We start from the raw sequence: 22,161 nt of genomic DNA, 5'->3' as shown, positions 1-22,161 counted from the left end.
TGAAAGAGAGAATTTTTTTTTTCTTTTTTATGAAAATATTTAGTACAGATCATCTAGATGATGTTTAAGATTTTTAACTCCATGTGTTAAATTTTTATAAACTGTGTTTCTGTTTATGGTTTTTAAATATATTGTCAGAAGTATTGGTACGCCTGCCTTTACTCGCACATGAACTTTAATGGCATCCCAGTCTTAGTCTGTAGGGTTCAATATTGAGTTGGCCCACCCATTGCAGCTATAACAGCTTCAACTCTTCTGGGAATGCTGTCCTCAAGGTTTAGGAGTGTGTCTATGGGAATGTTTGATCATTCTTCCAGAAGTGCACTTGTGAGGTCAGACACTGATGTTTGACCAGAAGGCCTGGCTCTCGGTCTGCGTTCTAATTCATCCCAAAAGTGTTCTATCAGGTTGAGGTCAGGACTCTGTGCAGGCCAATCTAGTTCCCCCCTGAAACCCCCAAACTCGCTCATCCACGTCTTAACGGACCTTGCTTTGTGCCCTGGTGTGCAGTCATGTTGGAACAGAAAGGAGCCATCCCCAAACTGTTCCACAAAGTTGGGAGCATGAAATTGTCCAAAATGTCTTGGTATGCTTAAGCCTTAAGAGTTCCCTTCACTGGAACTAAGGGGCAAAGCCTAGTTGAGGTCAGGACTCCCAAGTTCCTCCACCCCAAACTCGCTCATCCATGTCTTTATGGACCTTGCTTTGTGCCCTGGTCCAAATCATTTGGCAGAGGGGGTATTATGGTGTGGGGTTGTTTTTCAGGGGTTGGGATTGGCCTCTTAGTTCCATTGAAGGAAACTCTTAAGGCGTCAGCATACCAAGACATTTTGAACAATTTCATGCCCCCAACTTTGTGGGAACAGTTTAGGGATGGTCCCTTTCGGTTCCATGAACATCATTGCCGTCTTATCAAATCCCATGACTTGTAACTTCTATCAGTGTTTTGTTAAAGCTTGTAGGGAGAGTTTTCACTCTCCTCTGACTGTCCTAAGAGGTTGTATTACCCTGACCCTCTGTCTTGACAGTGCTGATAACATGCACCCTCCCAAGAGAAAAAAAAAAAAAACTCCCTAGCAATATATACCAAACTGAGCATGTGCAGAGTGCCCCCAAGCCTCTATTGTATCAGGAGATGAATTGGGGACAATGAAAGAGGGGTGGGATTAGAGAAGTCAGGATCAAGCAGCCTTTTTACACAATTCAGAGGATTAACCACAGTGAGAATAGCAAGCATGCTTTTCTCTATCGTTCATTGACGGACGCAGTCCTCTGATGCATAGCAGTAGGTTTCCTTTCCTGAGCCTGCGTCTGTCAATGAACCTAAGAGAAAAGGATTTTACCGTAAGTCAAAAATCCAGTTTTCTGCATTTACACACTGATTTTACTGTTGTGGGTTTAGTAACACTTTAATTCTTGCGGTTTTATTTGCCATTGTACTGTAAAACCTAAATAAAGTTTATGGGACGGAAATACACCCACCCCAAACTAAACAACGAGACTTCAAAGGCTCAACATCAGAGACCCCACCTGTATATTAAATATCTTTTATATACATGTGCTGTCTTTGATGTTGAGCCAATAGTCTGGTCCTTTTGTTTGGAGTGGGTGTATTTTCATCTCATATTTTCTTTTTTTTTTTTTTAAGTACTTTAGATGTGGCTATTGGATGTCTATTTTTTTTAAATAAAAATTATATCATAAAAAAAAAAAAAATATAAACTCAAGTATCTTGCACTGTCACATATGATAAACAATTTTAGGAACATACCAAAGAGTTCTGGGGTGTTTTGAATTTGTGAGAGTCTTGGAAATAATACACATATTCGCCAGCACACCATGGATCATCAAATGTCATCCAAAGCTTTTCTTGCTTAATGGTCACATCCCAAAGGATCGGGTGCAATGTTTAGTAGGTTCACAGGACCCCTTTCTGACATCCCAGGCTCTCTCACTCCTCTGGGACTTGGGTTTCATCATCTAGGCCTTCTCAGTCTCCTAGACACTGTCCTTGTCTCCAAGACTCATGTGGTTGCCTCAACTGTCTCAGTCCCATAGACATAGAACCCCTCCAACATGGAGTGCAGTTTCTGGGAGCTTCTCAATCTGTAACCTTGAGAATCCTGTGTCATTTCTATATACATTTCTATAGTGGCGTTTCGCCCTCCTCCAAGACGTTATCACCACGTCTGTGATAACGCCTTGGAGGAGGGCGAAACGCGTCAACGAAATTTCCGGTCCTACGCTTGCTGTGACGTCATTTCCGGTAGCGGTGGAACGCACGCTGGGACCAGGGGAGCCCGCAGCACACCGCGATCTGAACGATCTCTTATACCAACTTAATGACTACACTAGCCTGCTTTTTATCATGCGAAATGTGAATGATCCATTTTATGTTCTGAATAAACGTTTTCATTAGCAATATTACACTATTGTGAGCCTTTCCTTCTGCATATGGTCCCTATCCTGCTGAGTCTATTGGAGGTCCCTAGGTGGTTCATATCAGCCCAAAGGATAATTGCCTGCATTTCTTATTGGACTAAGCCTGTGTGACCCTTACACAATATTGTCTAGGGGTCCATTTTGTCCGGTAAGTGTAACATCCTGGGGGAGAGGAAAGTCACTATTTGTCACCACACCATGGCAGCATGATTTTGCACAGAATTTCCAGCACTTGAGCACTTTTTTCGTGGACTATCTTTCACTGGCTACTTGCTGAAGCACTTTGGATTTTTATGCATTTTGGATTTTATGCATTTTTGATTGACTGTTATTATTATTATTTTTATGGACTTTTGTATTCACCGCACAGGGTGCATGATACTGTTCTTGTATTGATATTTATTGCACAGGGTTTTAGGATATCTGTTTCATATATTTATATTTGTTCATTTATGGTTTTTGGTGATTCACCTTATTTTATGCCAATCACAACCATTTTGCACTGTTCTTTTGTATCGTCACATTTTACAATCTTTTTGATTTTTGCACAGCAACACTTTGAGTTGCACTTTTAGCACCTACCATAGCGCAGCATTAATTTCTATTTTCACACTTTTAGGATCATACCAAAGAGTTCTGGGGTGTTTTGAATTTGTGACAGTCTTGGAAATTATGCACCTCTTCACCAGCACATCGTGATCGTCAAATGTCGTCTAAAGCTTTTATTGCAGAAAGGTCACATCACAAAGGATCAGGTGCAATGTTTTTGAGTTGCACAGGACCCCTTCTGACTTCTAGATAGAGACATGAGAGAGCCTGGGATGTCAGGAGTACCCCTGAGACCTGGGTTCCCCTACCTAGTTGTACCATCATCTAGTTGTACAGGCCTTCTCAGTCTTCTAGCTTTTACTGCAGAAAGGTCACATCACAAAGGATCAGGTACAATGTTTTGGAGCTGCACAGGACCACTCCTGACCTCTAGATAGGGGTTCTCCTGACATCCCAGGCTTTCTCACTCCTCTGTGACTTGGGTTCCCTCACCTAGTTGTACTGGCCTTCTCTGTCTCCTAGACACTGTCCTTGTCTCCAAGACTCATGTGGTTGCCTCAACTCTCTCAGTCCCATAGACCTAGAACCCCTCCAACATGGAGTTCAGTTTCTGGGAGCGTCTCAATCTGTAACCTTAAGAATCCTGTGTAATTTCTATATACATTTCCATACTGGCAGGGCCTTGCACTGTCACATATGCTAAACACTTTTAGGATCATACCAAAGAGTTCTGGGGTGTTTTGAATTTGTGACAGTCTTGGAAATAATGCACATCTTCACCAGCACATCGTGATCGTCAAATGTCGTCTAAAGCTTTTATTGCATAAAGGTCACATCACAAAGGATCAGGTACAATGTTTTTGAGTTGCACAGGACCCCTGACTTCTAGATAGAGGCATGAGAGAGCCTGGCATGTCAGGAGAACCCCTGAGACCTGGGTTCCCTTACCTAGTTGTACCCTCATCTAGTTGTACAGGCCTTCTCAGTCTTCTAGACACTATCTTCATCTGCAAGATTCATGTGGCTGCCTCAACTCTCAGTCCCATAGACCTAGAACCCCTCCAACATGGAGTGCAGTTTTTGGGAGCTTCTCAGTCTGTAACATTGAAGAATCCTGTGTCATTTCTATTTAGATTTCCATAGTGGCGGGGCTTTTCACTGTCACATATGCTAAACACTTTTAGGAACATACCAAAGAGTTCTGGAGTGTTTTGAACTTGTGAGAGTCTTGGAAATAATGCACATATTCGCCAGCACACCATGGATCCTCAAATGTCGTTCAAAGCTTTTATTGCAAAAAGATCACAAAGGATCAAGTACAATGTTTCGGAGCTACACAGGACCCCTTCATCAGGCATGTGATGTGTGAGCCCACTCCTGGCCTCTAGATAGGGGTTCTCCTGACATCCCAGGCTTTCTCTCCTCTAAAACTTGGGTTCCCTCCCCTAGTTGTCCTGGCCTTCTCAGTCTCCTAGACGTAGTCTTTGTCTCCTAGACTCATGTAGCTGCCTCAACTCTCATAGTCCTAGGGACAGAACCCCTCCAACATGGAATACAGTCTCTGGGAGCTTCTCAATCTGTAACCTTCAGAATCCTGTGCCATTTCTGTATCCATGTCCATAGTGACAGAGCCTTGCACTGTCACATATGCTAAACACTTTTAGTAACATACAAAAGAATTTTGGGGTATTTTGATATTGTGACACAGTCTTGGAAATAATGCATATATTCGCCAGCACACCATGGATCGTTGCATGTCATCCAAAGCTTTTATTGCAGAAAGGTCACATCACAAAAGATCAGGTGCAACTTTTCGGAGCTGCACGGGACCCTTTTGTCAAGCATGTGGTGTGTGGGCCCACTCCTGACCTCTAGATAGTGGAGTGAGAGAGCCTGGGATGTCAGGAGAACCCCTATCTAGAGGTCAGGAGTGGGCCCACACACCACATGCCTGACAAAAGGGTCCTGTGCAGCTCCAAAAAGTTGCACGTGATCTTTTGTGATGTGACCTTTCTGCAATAAAAGCTTTGGATGACATGCGACGATCCATGGTGTGCTGGCGAATATATGCATTATTTCCAAGACTGTGTCACGATATCAAAATACCCCACAATTCTTTTGTATGTTCCTAATAGTGTTTAGCATATGTGACAGTGCAAGGCTCTGTCACCATGGACATGGATACAGAAATTGCTCAGGATTCTCAAGGTTACAGTTCGAGAAGCTCCCAGAGACTGTAATCCATGTTGGAGGGGTTCCATGTCCATGGGATTGAGAGTTGAGGCAGCTGCACAAGTCTGGGAGACCAAGAGAGGGTGGGGAGAATCAGGATGGGACAAATGGGTGAGGAAACCCAAGTCTCAGTGGAGTGAGAGAGCCTGGGATGTCAGGAGAACCCCTGAGACTTGGGTTTCCTCACCTATTTGTCCCATCCTGATTCTCCCAGACCCTCTCTTGGTCTCCCAGACTTGTGCAGCTGCCTCGACTCTCAATCTCATGGACATGGAACCCCTCCAATGTGGATTACAGTCTCTGGGAGCTTCTCGAACTGTAACCTTGAGAATCCTGTGCAATTTCTATATCCATTTCCATAGTGGCAAAGCTTGGCACTGACACGTATGCCAAAACTTTTTTTGGAACATAAAAAAAGAGCTGTGGGGAGTTTTGAATAAGTGACAGAGTCTTGGAAATGGTTGCAGTGACTTGTACATCTATATAGGTGTATACGCAAACAGATGCTCCCGCGGGCGCTGGCTTTTCTTAGAGGCTTCCCATTATTGGCTGATCTGTCACCAGAAAACTTGACTGAGATTCTGAACTCCAACTCCACCGCACCGCCCTGAGCTATCCTCGGAATTAGAGTTACTGATCACAGTGATCACAATGTTCTTTCTGGAGAAGAGTAGACACCTAACACAAAAATAATGAACATGGGTCAAAGCCGCTGACAGGAACAGTACGTGGAAACCGTTTTTAAAGGTCAGATTTCTTTTGCTGGCCATTTTGAAAAGGAAATAAACCTGCAAAGAAAAAAAAAAAGTGATGGCTACGTTTTTGGTAGAGCTCATTGGACCGTTCTTCAAAAAAAAAAAAATGTACCTGTGTATACTGCCTGCTTGTAAACTCCCTGGATTTCTAACTAATCTAAAAAATAACCTTTGCTGCAGTTTTAACCTTTTAACATGGAGCTCTCTTCCAGTCCTTCTCCATCAAGGACAGTCGGCAACATTTAACTTCCTTCCTTCTCTGAGCTCAAACTGTCGTGTACCCACCCGTGACGGGGAAAGGAGGAGCAGCAATGTGCAATCTGATCACGGGTGAGCAGGAGACTGAGGAAAAGTTTCCTTCTGCCTGCAGAAGACAGATGCCATAATTTCAGCCTAGGCCAGTGATGGTGAACCTTGGCACCCCTGATGTTTTGGAACAACATTTCCCATGAGGCTCAACTACATTGCAGAGTGCATGAGCATCATGGGAAATGTAGTTCCAAAACATCTGGGGTGCCAAGGTTCACCATCACTGGCCTAGGAAAATTCACTGGACTGAGGCTCAGGACTTCTGGTGGAGCTTTCCTTATCCTTGTGAGCAAGCTTTTTAATAATACAAGGTGGAGCTTTCTCTATGATTGTGAGCAAGGTGGAGACATTATTGTATGCGGTTTTCTTCTTTTTGGAGTTTGGAGTGTAACTTCTATTTACTTTTGACTGAGAGTGATGTGTTTACATTGCTTTTTCTCTGGACAAATGGACAATTATGATCTTCACAGCACCTGGTCGTGACCCGCCAAAGTCCTTGATTGGCAGCTATAGGGTGTTTAACCGTAATCAACTAACATCCTGAGCGTTGCCCACATGCCTGCACACCACATCGGTGAATTGCAACGGGGTGCCAGTGACTAAAATTCCCTCCACAATGGAAATCTGTATTGGTAGTTGAAGGTGGTTGGCTCAACCCCTCCTCTGATAGTCCCTGACTACCTATAGTTCAGTCAAGTCGGTTCTGTGTATGGGCGGAGTCTCCGGGAGAAATTTTCACCACTAGAATAAATCTACTAGTCAGTGTGTGGATGAAAAGATTTCTCAAATGTTTATTATATTCATAAGCATTTATACATACATTGTAAAAGGGGGGTTGTCTAGGGCAGGGCTTTTTTTCTCAGAGAATAGGTGCAGGAACTCCCTCTTTGGATTTACCCCTTGTCTCCGCCCCTACCTACCTCCGTGAACCGCTCCTTGGTTCCACCCACTACCCACCTCCCAGTACCACCCCTTTTAGAAAATACAGAACAAAGTAACATTTGTGGTACTAAGTAATTTGTATGGAATTTGTCAATGATAACAAAAAAGCAGTAAAATAGATCCCATGCAGCCAACAACAATATATCTCCCAGCAAAAATAGATCCAGCCAGAAACAATGGGCCCTCAGCAGCAACAACAGATCTCCCAGCAGCCAGCATCAATAGACTGCCGCCTAAACAGTAGATCCCTCCCAGCAACAACTGACCCCTCAGCAACATAAGACCCACCCCAGCAACAATAGACCCCCTGCAAAACGAGATCTCTTCCAGAGACAATAGGTCCCCCAGCAGCCACACTAGATATTGCCAGCAGCAATAAATCCTCCTGCAGGAATAGATCCCCTCCAGAAACAATAGGTTCCTCAGCAGCCAGCATCAATAGACAGTGTAGCACAACCAAGCACTCCTTGCCATTACATAGATTCAGTGCTGGAGGTGCCGGAACTGCGTTCCCCCACGTTCCCGCTGAAAAAAAGCCCTGGTCTAGGGTAAATTCCTTATATGGGTATAAACTGGGTCTCCTTTTATATAGAGGCAAACTTAATTAGTAGATTCTATTGGTTAATATATGTAAAAAAAACAATTCTGAGATCATTCTAAAGAAAGAGGAACTAAAGTCAAAAACATCTTCAGGAAACAAATAGCATAATTTAGACACGCCATTATGTGCTAACTGTATGTTACGTGCGTCTAAGACAGCCTGAAATGCAGTTCAGGCAATTAGCAATTATATTATACAAAATGGAGTAGCACACTCCTTCAGTAGTGGTAAGCATTTTCCAGAATTAGTAAGTTCCTGGAACATTTAGCAATATTCTGTGTCATGAACTGCAGGTGCCCTATTTTTCATCAGAAAGTGGGAACTGAAGTCCGATGCAAATTTTAGAGGTTCCCAATTAATGTAGATGTTGAAGTTTACCCACAATATTTCTACCAACACGGAAGACTCAGAAAACCAGCTATAAACTGCTTACCTGCTGGTAGAGGGTACCTACCCAGCTGTCTGAGATTTACCCCACAGTGCTGTGCTGAAGAGGATGTGGGATGAGGAGAACTTTTTGGCATGGTGGGACTGCCAAGTACTTTTGGCCTTTTTGGCGGGATGTCATCTTTGGTGTGGTTCTCCCACATGCCCTTTCTCCATTCCTTCTACTACCGCCAATGTCCAGAAATCTGTACCACTAGTAGTATACTCCAGCCCGTTTGGCACGCATTATTCAACAGTATTCTGCGTTATGCTTTCAAGGTTGTACCCAGTCATGATGGCCCACATTTGGTGGACATGTCCATGGGTGAGCAGACTGTGGATCAGGGTATATGTGCTATTACATACACTGCTTTACTCCAATGTAAAAAAAAAAAAATCATATGAGGCTCTACTTCGTAAACCAACTATTGCCAAGGCTTTGAAAACTCCTACCCTTAGCTTTAAGTAGTAAAACACAGCATGAATGACATTATAAATTGGGATGGGGTCACTGATGTAGGGGGAGCTTCTAATGAGGACCCTGACGTAATGGAGGTCTCTGGGGATTTTTATGTAATGGAGAATTGGGATGGGGTTACTGATGTAGGGGGGGGCTTCTAATGAGCACCCTGATGTAATGGAGGTCTCTGATGGGGATTTTGATGTAATGGAGAACTGGGATGGCGGGGTCACTGATGTAGGGGGAGCTTCTAATGAGGACTCTGATGTAATGGAGGTCTCTGATGGGGATTTTGATGTAATGGAGAACTGGGATGGGCTTACTGATGTAAGGGGGGCTTCTAATGAGCACCCTGATGTAATGGAAGTCTCTGATGGGGATTTTGATGTAATGGAGAACTGGGATGGGGTCGCCCATGTAGGGGGGAGCTTCTAATGAGGACCCTGATGTAATGGAGGTCTCTGGGGATTTTTATGTAATGGAGAACTGGGATGGGGTTACTGATGTAGGGGGGAGCTTATAATGAGGACCCTGATGTAATGGAGGTCTCTGATGGGGATTTTGATGTAATGGAGAACTGGGATGGCGGGGTCACTGATGTAGGGGGAGCTTCTAATGAGGACTCTGATGTAATGGAGGTCTCTGATGGGGATTTTGATGTAATGGAGAACTGGGATGGGCTTACTGATGTAGGGGGAGCTTCTAATGAGCACCCTGATGTAATGGAGGTCTGTGATGGGGATTTTGATGTAATGGAGAACTGGGATGGGCTTACTGATGTAAGGGGAGCTTCTAATGAGGACCCTGATGTAATGGAGGTCTCTGATGGGGATTTTGATGTAATGGAGAACTAAGATGGGCTTACTGATGTAGGGGGAGCTTCTAATGAGGACCCTGATGAAATGGAGGTCTCTGATCGGGATTTTGATGTAATGGAGAACTGGGATGGGCTTACTGATGTAGGGGGAGCTTCTAATGATGACCCTGATGTAATGGAGGTCTCTGATGGGGATTTTGATGTAATGGAGAACTGGGATGGGCTTACTGATGTAGGGGGAGCTTCTAATGAGGGCCCTGATGTAATGGAGGTCTCTGGGGATTTTGATGTAATGGAGAACTGGGATGGGCTTACTGATGTAGGGGGAGCTTCTAATGAGTACCCTGATGTAATGGAGGTCTCTGATGGGGATTTTGATGTAATGGAGAACTGGGATGGGCTTACTGATGTAGGGGGAGCTTCTAATGAGCACCCTGATGTAATGGAGGTCTCTGATGGGGATTTTGATGTAATGGAGAACTGGGATGGGGGTCACTGATGTAGGGGGAGCTTCTAATGAGGACCCTGACATAATGGAGGTCTCTGATGGGGATTTTGATGTAATGGAGAACTGGGATGGGGTCGCCCATGTAGGGGGGAGTTTTGATTAGGACCCTGATGTAATGGAGGACTCTAAAGGGGTCACTGATATTAGGGGGGCTTCTGATGAGGACCTTGATGTAAAGGAGGACATCCGATTGGGACCTTGATGTAACGAATCTACAAATCAGTCAGCCGGTAAAGGCAGCGAGATCTGTGTAATCCAAGGTGCTCTCCCAGTCACAGCTGTAGTACTCAAGAGAAAACAAATCTGGATGGATGCACTCCCAGCAATGAGATCCAAAAAGCCTTTATTGAATGAATCCGTAGGAAGCACACAGATTTATAGGCAGGGGAGGAAAGGGGTTAACGCGTTTCACACTTACATTGTGCTTTTTAAAGGCTTTTTGGATCTCCTTGCTGGAAGTGCAGCCATCAGAATTTCTTTACTTTTGGGATCTTGATGTAATGAAGGACTCCAATGCGGATCTTGATGTATGCAGGACCCTGATGAAAGGGGGGACCCTGGATTGGGGTTTTTTTTTTTTTTTTTTGGACCGCAAATATTTGAAAAACATTTGATGTGGGCTAGAAGTCCAGGGTTCAGTTTTGAGCTGAACCTTGACACACTATGATTTCTAACTTCCAGTGTTTGTGCCATTCGGCATTCTGTTCTTGTGGTCTACAGGCAGAATGGGTTTAATATCCATCATACCTGTATTTTTTTTGGAAGAGGAGAGTTTGCCATCTCCTATTGGAGAAGATGAATTGTAAGGTAAAACCCCCTTCAGATAAAGATTCTCAGTAGTTTTTGTTGGGGCTCTGCTACACTAACCCAAGTAAAGTTTTTTTACTTGTTCAGAAGACACGGAGTTCATCAACTGTTTAGAAGAACAGAAAGAAAATCAAACAAAATCCAATTAGATGTAATCTGCATTCACCAGGAACCTTTTCCAGAGGGCAAAGACAGCGAAGGGTACAAATTACAGAACAGAACTTCTAGCATTGCGCAGTTTAGTAATAAGTTCTATTTCAGGAGTAATGATTGTGGGTTTGCATTGTGTATTAGATGTGTGCAGAATGCAAAAAATAGTTTCGATTCGTTATTTACATGAATTTGTTTAGTAAAATTTGTTTAATTTGTTTTAGGAATTAGTTTAGTTTGTTCGTATTCAAATCGATTCAAATTTTCCTATTTGAATTGTTTTCAAATTTTAATAGTTTTCAAATTGTAATAGTTTTCATATTCGAAAAGTATTCGAAATGTTTTTATTCTGTTTTTTTTTTTTCTATTCTATTCCTTTATCTTCTTTTAAACTTTGTTGTCTTTAGAAATTGAAAAACAAATCGAAAATTTTGCGAATTCAAAAATTATTCAAAAAGAATTCAAAAAGTTTACAATTTGTTTTTCAATTTTTAAAGACAAAAAAATAGAAAGAAGATAAATTAATAGAATAGAAATAAAAAGAATAGAATAGAAAAGAATATAACAGAAAAAAAAAGATTAAAATAGAGTAAAACGTAACAAATAGAATAGAGAATAAAAGAACAGAATAGAATAAAAAAAAGTAGAATAAAATAGAAAGAATATAACCATCTTCTGAAATTTGAATTAAAAAGAATAGAATAGAAAATAATACAAAAGAATAGAATAAACAAATAGAAAAAGAATAGAGTTTAAAAAACAATAGAATAGAAAGAATAACCATTTCCAAAATTCAAAAAGAATCAATTCAATTTTAAATAAAATAGAGTTTGTTCGTATTCAAATCGATTCAAATTTTCCTATTTGGATTGTTTTCAAATCTTAATAGTTTTCATATTCGAAAAGTATTCAAAATGTTTTTATTCTGTTTTTTTTTTTTTTTTTTCTATTCCTTTATCTTCTTTTAAACTTTGTTGTCTTTAGAAATTGAAAAACAAATCGAAAATTTTGCGAATTCAAAAATTATTCGAAAAGAATTCAAAAAGTTTACGATTTGTTTTTCAATTTTAAAGACAAAAAAATAGAAAGAAGATAAATGAATAGAATAGAAATAAAAAAAATAGAAAAGAATATAACAGAAAAAAAAAGATTAAAATAGAGTAAAACGTAACAAAATAGAATAGAAAATAAAAGAACAGAAAAGAATAAAAAAAGTAGAATAAAATAGAAAGAATATAACCATCTTCTGAAATTTGAATTAAAAAGAATAGAATAGAAAATAATACAAAAGAATAGAATAAACAAATAGAAAAAGAATAGAATAAACAAATAGAAAAAGAATAGAGTTTAAAAAACAATAGAATAGAAAGAATAACCATTTCCAAAATTCAAAAAGAATCAATTTAATTTTAAATAAAATAGAGTTTGTTCGTATTCAAATCGATTCAAATTTTCCTATTTGGATTGTTTTCAAATTTTAATAGTTTTCATATTCGAAAAGTATTCGAAAAGTTTTTATTCTGTTTTTTTTTTCTATTCTATTCCTTTATCTTCTTTGTTGTCTTTAGAAATTGAAAAACAAATTGAAAATTTTGCGAATTCAAAAATTATTCGAAAAGAATTCAAAAAGTTTACGATTTTGTTTTTCAATTTTTAAAGACAAAAAAATAGAAAGAAGATAAAGGAATAGAATATAAATAAAAAGAATAGAATAGAAAAGAATATAACAGAAAAAAAAGATTAAAATAGAGTAAAACGTAACAAAATAGAATAGAAAATAAAAGAACAGAATAGAATAAAAAAAGTAGAATAAAATAGGAAGAATATAACCATCTTCTGAAATTTGAATTAAAAAGAATAGAATAGAAAATAATACAAAAGAATAGAATAAACAAATAGAAAAAGAATAGAGTTTAAAAAACAATAGAATAAAAAGAATAACCATTTCCAAAATTCAAAAAGAATCAATTCAATTTTAAATAAAATAGAAAATAATAGATTAGAATAGTATAGAAAAAACAACAGAATAGAACGAATATAACCATCTTCATATTCTAATCTATTCTTTTCTATTGTATTCAAAATTTTATTTTAATTGAATTAGAATTTTTTTTTTAAATGGTTATATTCTTTCTATTCCATTCAATTGTTTTTTGAATTATATTCTTTTTCTATTTGTTTATTCTATTCTTTTCTATTCTATTATTTTCTATTCTTTTCTATTAAAATTTGAATTTATTTTGTTCAAAATTTGAATTTCGGAAGATGGTTATATTCATTATATTCTATAAAAGTGATAAAAAAAAAAAAATTAAAGGGACAGTGTAAAAATAAACAATAAAAGGTAAAATAAATAAGAAGAAAAAAAAGATGTAAAACGCCCCAACCCTCCGCGCAGAAGCGAACGCATGCGCAGGTTGAGCCAACATATGCAAACGTTCTTCAAACCACACATGTGAGGTATCGCCGCGATCCTTAGAGCGAGACCAATAATTTGAGCCCTAGACCTCCTCTGTAACTCTAAACTGGTAACCTGTAGATATTTTTAAAGTGTCGCCTATGGAGATTTTTAAGTACCAATGTTTGTAACCATTCCATAAGTGTGCGCAATTTTGAAGCGTGACATGTTGGGTATCTATTTACTTGGCGTTACATTATAGAAAAAAAATAGGGCTAACTTTACCGTTTTCTAATTTCTCAATTCAAAAAATTTTATTTTTACCAAAAAAAATTGCATTTGTAAGACCGCTGCGCAAATACGGTGTGACGTAACGTATTGCAACAATTTCCATTTTATTCTCTAGGGTCACTGATGATAAAAAAAAAAATATATATATATCTATATATATAGATATATATATATATAGATATATATATATATACTGTTTGGGGGTTCTACATAATTTTCTAGCAAAAAATACGGATTTATTTTGTAAATAACAAGTGTCAGAAATAGGCTTGGTCCTCAACCACTTGCTGACCGCTTACTATACATATATATATATATATATATATATATATATATATATATATATATATATATATATATATATATATATATATATATATGTGTGTGTATATATATGTGTGTGTGTGTGTGTGTGTGTGTGTATATATATATATATAGTGCCAGGGTAGCTTGTACAGGCAAAACGTATGGATACGTTGTTTGCTTGGTGGCAGCTAGGGGGCAAGCGCGCGCCGGCAGCGGCAGGCTTCCGCCCCCGATCACCAGCGGGGAAGCCGATGCGTGTGTCAGGCAGCTCCGATTGCCGCCTGACACCCACTATCGCTTCCCGCTGAGAGAGGACGGTCAGCTATTGTAAACACAGCTGACCGTTCTTCTCTCTGGAATGATCAGAGAGCCTGTGATCCTTCTATATAGTATCACATGTCTCTATGGTCATTTCAGAAGCCACGCCCTCGCACAGTTAGAATCACTTCCCTAGGCTCACATTTAATCCCTTTATCACCCATAGGGTTAACCCCTTCCCTGGCAGTGTCATTATTACAGTAACAGTGAATATTTTTTAGCACTGATTACTGTAGTAATGTCACTGGTCCCCCCAAAAGTGTCATAAATGTCAGTTAGGGGTCCGATCTGTCTCCCGATATTTTGCAGTCCTGCAAAAAATCGCAGATCGCCGCCATTACTAGTAAAAAAAAAAAAAAACAAAACAATAAAAATTACATAAATCTTTCCTGTAGTTTGTAGGCGTAACTATTGCATAAACCAATCAAAATGCGCTTATTGCAATATTTTTTTTTTTGTTTTGTTTACCAAAAATATGTAGCAGAAAACAAATTGCCCTAAAATGTTACATTTTGATTTTTACTTCTACTTCTACTTCTTCTTTTACTTCTACTAGCAAGGTGTACCTAATAAAGTGGCCGGTGAGTGTATATGTAAAGCACCACATACGTTGACACCACTATAGAAGTACCTGGAATAAATAGTTTATATCAGGAGCTGGAGTCCCCGGTTTAGCCCTGTACTGGCCCTCCTGGACAGGTTGTGAAATCAGATGGTAGATTGTGGTTTCCCCCAATTATGGAGAATCTGTCCCTGATCTCTGTATAGACTGATGTTGTTCCCACAGAGCTAACGCTCCGTTCACACCCTGTTCCCATTGTACAGAACAATCCCTTTTTGTCTTGCTGATGATTTTTAAGCAACTTGTCAGCGAGCACAATTCGCTTCAGGGAGCAACTCCCCTCTAATCGATGCCTGCCTTCGACTTCCAGGCTTATTTATGAAATATGTAAGCAAAATTACTGACGTTAATCCATTTTCAATAAGATTCGCAGCTGCAAAGTGTAATTTGATATTGAACTCAGCGGGGTGAAATACATTCCATTCCAAACTCATTTCTTCATCTCTCAAATCACCCCTGGCTTCTCTTAAAGGGGCTGTGCAGCTTATTCCAACCCTTTAGATTCCTTGGGGGCAAAGTCTAAGAGCTGGTTCGTGTTCTGGTGCAAGATTTTGTTTTTGGGCTGCCAAGCGCATGGGAACACGCAAAAAGTAAGGTAGACGCGACTCTTACAAATTGCACCTCACTAAACCGCATGGTACTTCATTACCATGCAGTTTGGTGGCTGCAATCTTGCTGCATTTCCTAGATGCCTTTGGGGTGCCATTGACAAATAATGGCACCTACAAACATATAGCAAGTGCAGCACATTCCCATGCGGTGTGGGAAACCGGAACCCGCACCATGTTCTGGTGTGAATGGGTTTTGAATGGGGCCACACTAATATTGCCTACAGCTGCTACATGAAGAGGACCTGTACTTTAGAAGCCATACATTAAGACAAGCAGATGACAAAGCACTAGCCCTCAGTATGGCCTTTGGTCTCCATGCAGCTGATTTTTCCCCATTACCAACTTACCATGCCTTACTTTTCTCTGTCCTGAGGTAGCCAGCTTGGTAGAGGCAGAGCCTTGAGGTGGCCAGCTTGGTAGAGGCAGAGCCTTGAGGTGGTCGGCTTGGTAGAGGCAGAGCCTTGAGGTGGTCGGCTTGGTAGAGGCAGAGCCTTGAGGTGGCCGGCTTTGTAGAGGCAGAGCCTTGAGGTGGCCGGCTTGGTAGAGGCAGAGCCTTGAGGTTGCCGGCTTTGTAGAGGCAGAGCCTTGAGGTGGCCGTCTTTGTAGAAGCAGAGCCTTGAGGTGGCCGTCTTTGTAGGGGCAGAGCCTTGAGGTGGCCGTCTTTGTAGGGGCAGAGCCTTGAGGTGGCCGTCTTTGTAGAGGCAGAGCCTTGAGGTGGCCGGCTTTGTAGAGGCAGAGCCTTGAGGTGGCCGGCTTTGTAGAGGCAGAGCCTTGAGGTGGGCGGCTTTGTAGAGGCAGAGCCTTGAGGTGGGCGGCTTTGTAGAGGCAGAGCCTTGAGGTGGGTGGCTTTGTAGAGGCAGAGCCTTGAGGTGGGCGGCTTTGTAGAGGCAGAGCCTTGAGGTGGGCGGCTTTGTAGAGGCAGAGCCTTGAGGTGGGCGGCTTTGTAGAGGCAGAGCCTTGAGGTGGGTGGCTTTGTAGAGGCAGAGCCTTGAGGTGGCCGGCTTTGTAGAGGCAGAGCCTTGAGGTGGGCGGCTTTGTAGAGGCAGAGCCTTGAGGTGGGCGGCTTTGTAGAGGCAGAGCCTTGAGGTGGGTGGCTTTGTAGAGGCAGAGCCTTGAGGTGGCCGGCTTTGTAGAGGCAGAGCCTTGAGGTGGCCGGCTTTGTAGAATCAGAGCTTTGCTACCTCATTACAAGAAGAAAGCGCTGATATTTGTGGAATGTGTAGATGTCTCAGTTCCAAATTTGAACACAAAAACAAAGAGAATGGCCCATGGGACTTTTAAAGAGATACATACCAAATATTAAAAATATACAAGTTTATTGCACATCATAATGTACATTTAAAATCCAATAATAAAAACATGGTGAATACAATACACTTGTATATTTTTAATATTTGGTATGTGTCTCTTTAAAAGTCCCATGGGCCATTCACTTTGCCTTCTCTACCTCATGTCAGAGCTGCCCCTTTGAATGACTGGGGATTTGATGACTGGTGGGGTAATGATCGCAATTCAGGAAGCAATGGTCCAAAGAATAGATGAAGCAGGGAGATTCTTGTAGTGCAGCTCCTCAGGTACAGCTTCCTCTCCAGCAAGGAGAACAATGAACAGCACAATAGTGATATTGTAGCCCCCAACTCACCCTCATTTGTAGGGATTGTCCCCCTTTTGGAACCAAACTCTCTGTCCCTCCTTCTTCCCTTTTGGCCTAATGTATATTTCTCTATAAAACATGTATCCTGTACCTATCAAAAGTGTTTTACTGCGCTAAACCTTTTATCTAACCTTTAAATTATTCCTTGGTTGTTTTAGAAAGCCAAAATAAAGGCAACGTAGTAAGAGGGGAAAAAAGAATCCGTGGGTTAAACCAATCATTGTTTGCTCATTAATCCTCATAGTGCACATTACTGGAAGACAGGGCACAGTAGATGGGCAGGAAGTCTTTGTTCACAAGTTTTTTTTTGTTTTTTTTTACCTTAAAACGGTTGTAAGCCGCTAGAGCTTTTTTTTTTTTAGGGGGGGGGGGGGCTGTGGGCTAAAGCCATAATGTGCTAGTGATGTCACTGACTGCATGCAACGTAAATATCATCTCGGTGCACGTTTAGGAGATATTTAAACTACCTATAGGTAAACCTTATTATAGGCTTACCTATAGGTAAAAAGCAAGAAAAGGAAGATTACTACCTATTTAATGCATTCTATGCATTAGGGTAAAAAAAACTCCTGGGCCCCCCCCCCTCCCCCCCCTTACCTGAAGTCCATCACGATCCAGCGATGTGCATGAGAGCCGCAGTTCTCCCGGGTCTCTCTCGCCTCATTGGCTCACACAGCGTCAATCAGCCAATGAGGTGAGAGTGGGGGGGGGGGGCTGAGCCACGCTGTTTGTGTAAATGGACAATATCCATTCACAGAAGCTTAGGAGTGAGTCTGCTTGAGTGCCCCCCATTGCAAGAGGCTTGCTCTTGGGGGCATTCGGCAGGGGGGAGGAGCCAGGACCTCCGGCGGGGGACCCAAATAGAAGAGGATCGGGGCTGCTCTGTGCAAAACCCTTACAGAGCAGGTAAGTAGAACATGTTTGCTATTTAAAAAAAATAAAAAATTACAACCTTAAGTCCCGGTTCACACTGAGGCGACCTGTGAGGCGACCTGGTCGCCTCACAGGTCACCGTAGGTCGCCTCCCATACAGAAGCTATGGACCCGTTCTAATAGGAGCGACACAAGTCGCTCCGACTTAGAAAAAGGGTCAGGAGCTTCTTTGGGGCGACCCGGAGGCGACCGCCATAGACTTCAATGTTATGAAGTCCGTGGCGGCCGCTCCGAGGTCGCGGCGCGCTGCTCGCACAGCGACCTCGGAGGTCGCCTCCCGAAGTCGGATCGCCCCTATGTGAACGGGGCCTTAGAATCACTTTAAGGAATGCATGAAAGTAAAAAAAACCTTCAGTGACCAGCTCTCCCCTCAGCCCCCCCAATGCCCAATCCCGATCCAGCAATGTGCATGAGAGCAGCGGCTCTTCCAGGTCTCTGCCCACTCGTTGGCTTTACAGTTGTGATCAAAATTTTGCATCGCCTTGGAGAATCAGTAATCTACAGAATGTATGAGTCCGCAAAAAACATTTTTTTTTTTTTCTTATGGGATTCATATTCTTGCAGGTGGTAGAGCTGCCCATTCATCTTGACAAAATGCTTCCAGGTCATGCAAGGTCTTCGGTCGTCTTGCATGAATTGCATGCACATTTGGAGATCTCCCCAGAGCGGCTAGATGATATTAAGGTCAGGAGACTGTGATGGCCACCCCAGAACCTTCACCTTTTTCTGCTACAACCACTGGAGGGTCATTTTGGTCCTGTGCTTAGGGTTATTGTTGTGCTGAAAAGTCCAAGAGCGTCCCATGCGCAACTTTCATGCAGAAGAATGCAAAATGTCAGCCAGTATTTTCTGATAACATGCTGCATTCATCATGCCATCAATTTTCACAAAATTCCTCATGCCTTTAGAGCACAACCTCCCCAAAAATATCAGTGATCCACCACCATGCTTCACACTGGGGATGGTATTCTTGTTGCTATAGGCCTTGTTGACCCCTCTCTAAACATAGTTCTATTTTGATCTCGTCACTCCAGATTACAGTGTGCCAGAAGCTGTAAGGTGTTGTCAGCCATATTGTAACTGGTCTTTTTGCATTGGCACAGTAAAGGCTTCTTTCTGGCAACTCGACCACGCAGCTCATTTTTGTTCAAGTATTGTGCTCCTTGAAACAACCACACCATCTTTTTTCCAGAGCAAATAGAAAACAGGAAGAGTGCCTCTAAGTGCAGTCGTTTAGTGGGTACAAAGTACACAATAGTAAACTCACATTGGTAAAATAAGAAGCTCATCTGGTGGAAAAGTGTGGCTGGGATCCGAGACTGCAGAGCCAAGATATCAGCGGGAGACATGGAGGGTTCCGGCACTCAGTCTTCTGTGTAGGCTACGTCTGGGAGAGGCTTGAACCACAGCATCAGGGCGTGTGACGTCACCGAAGGGCGGAATAGGAACACAACGTGTGTCAGAGCATGCGCGACAGCCAAACAGGGCATGTGCGCTCCTTTTTCGAGTGTACGGGGCGATGAGGAAGCCAAACAGATCCCATTTAATAGGTAGGCATATAAGCAAGTCTTAAGGGGGCAATTATTTTTTTTAGACCATCCATTACCCCCCTTAAGACTTGCTTATATCTGTTGGGCTTCCTCATCGCCCCGTACACTTAAAAAAAGGAGCGTGCATGCCCTGTTTGGCCGTCGCGCATGCTCTGAAACGCGTTGTGTTCCTCTTCCGCCCTTCGGTGAGGTTGCGCTACCCGAAAGACTGAGTGCCGGCACCCTCCCTGTCACCCGCTGATATCTTGGCTCTGCAGTCTCGGATCCCGGCCACATCGTGCCACGATCACCACTGGGCCTTGTTCCACCAGATGAGCTTCTCATTTTGCCAATGTGAGTTTACTACTGTGCGCTTTGTACCCATTAAACTACTGCATTTAGAGGCGCTCTTCCTGTTTTCTTTTTATCCTTATATACAGAGTTGACTTCACTCTTTTAAAGAGCTTTGCCCTTTGTTGCTTATTCTCCATCAGTCTACCTGGCTCTTATTTATTTATGGACCTTTGTTCATGGATTTATGATCTTGCATTTACATACTTATATATATGTTTTTAAACTTGTCCCATCTTGTCCATATACCTGGAGCACCAACATTACCCATCTTTTTCAAGAGCAGCCTGTATTTCTCCTAGTTACCTGTGAGTTTTTCTTTGTATCCTGAACAATTCTTCTGGAAGTTGTGGCTGCAAACTTTCTTGGTCTGCTTGACCTTGGCTTGGTAGCAAGAGATCCCCGAATGTTTCACTTCTTAATAAGTGGTTGAACAGTACTGACTGGAAAATTCAAGACTTTGGATATCTTTTTATATCCTTTTCCATCTTTATAAAGTTCCATTACCTTGTTACACAGGTCTTTTGGCAGTTCTTTTCTGCTCCCCATGGCCCAGTATCTAGCCTGCTCAGTGCATTCTTATGAGAGATAACAAACTCACTGACTATTTATACACAGACACTGCAATATAAAAGTCACAGATGTGGGAAATTAACCCTTTGGCGCCAGCTTCCACCTCCCCCTTAGGGGGTTTGGAATTCTGGGACAGGAGCTAGGGCTTGGGACCATGTGACCGCCGATGATTGGCAAGGAGCTTTTCGTAAGCCACCAGTCATTTTGCCGGGAGCGCACAGGGCTCGCGCACTTGGCACAGCACTGTCGGCGCTAGTGCACACAAATTTGCGGGTGCTCTGCGCCAAGGCCTGACCCCTGAGAGGCCCCATATTTGCATGCACTCGGCACCTAGGGGTTAATCTTTAATTGCCATTTTAATTGGTTTTTGTCACCTTGTATCAAGGCCAAATATCCCAAGGGAGGGGAATTTTTTTTTTCTTTAGGGCCATTTGGGTGATTTCTGTTATGATTATGATCTAAAAATGAGCCAAACTACAGTATGTGATAAGAAATGGCTTTTTATGATAATTATCCTTACATAAAAGACAGTTTTTTATGGCAAAATCAGTCATATTTTCAATATCCATGCCAAAATGTCACCATATCTACCATGCAAACTTTTGAGTACAACTTTCAATAGTTTGATACACAAAGCACAGAGCTACAGTGGGGGGAATAATTATTTGATCCCCTGCAGCTTTTGTAAGTTTGCCCACTTACAAAGAAATGAAAGGTCTATCATTTTTATCAGAAGTGTATTTTAAATGGTAGAGACAGAATATCAACCAAAAATCCAGAAAAAAACACATAAAACAAATGTTATAAATTGAGTTGCAGTTCAGTGAGTAAAATAAGTATTTGATCCCCAAACAAAACATGACTTAGTAGTTGGTGGAGAAACCCTTGTTGGCCAGCACAGAGGTCAGACATTTCTTGTAGTTGGTGACCAGGTTTGCACACATCTCAGGAGGGATTTTGGTCCTTGACTGACATTTTTGGGGTTACCAGTGACATTACTACAGTAATCAGTGCTATAAATATGCACGGATACTGTAAAATTACACTGGCAGTGAAGGGGTTAACTTTTTTTGAAAGGGAGGGGCTATGTGTGTCCCTAGGGGCGTGATTCTAACTGTGATTGGCTGTGGCTTGATGTGTAGGAACAGTGATCAAAGGTCCTACATAGTAGAACCGTATGATCACTATTTCTACACAGGGGAGAATGACAGGCGGCTTGTTTACATCAGCTGCCTGCCTTTCTCCCTCTGCACCGACGATCGTGAGTGACCGCCGGACGATCGGGTCCGCCGGTCACATGCGCGGGGGGGTCCGTGACCGCGCGGGAGCGCGCCTCCGGCGGCGCGCGCTCGCTTCGGAGACCCTCACAGGCTAGCGCCGTAGTACTACGTCGCTCTGCCTGTGAGGGGCTGACCGCCGCAGTAAATAGTCGTGCGGCGGTCGGCAAGCGGTTAAGGCCATAGAGTGGCCTAGCCAGTCTCCAGACCTTGATCCTGTAGAACATTTATAGAGGAAGCTGAAACTTTGAGTTGCCAAGAGACAGCCAAGAAGCCTTAAGGATTTAGAGAAGATCTGTA

The 22,161-nt window shown here is 42.0% G+C and overlaps 1 protein-coding gene across 1 annotated transcript in view; it reads left to right on the top strand.

Moving 5' to 3' along the window:
• BTBD9 (BTB domain containing 9) overlaps positions 1–22,161 on the top strand; it is a gene marked incomplete at its 3' end in the record, with an annotated part of 275,828 nt that overhangs the window by 207,387 nt on the left and 46,280 nt on the right. The window lies entirely within an intron of this gene.

The sequence above is a fragment of the Pelophylax lessonae genome (genome assembly GCF_965119305.1).
Source record: "Pelophylax lessonae genome assembly, chromosome: 3".
NCBI classification, from domain to species: Eukaryota; Metazoa; Chordata; class Amphibia; order Anura; family Ranidae; genus Pelophylax; species Pelophylax lessonae.
Note: the sequence above shows the minus strand (reverse complement) of the source record. Positions and strands in the feature narration are given on the sequence as shown.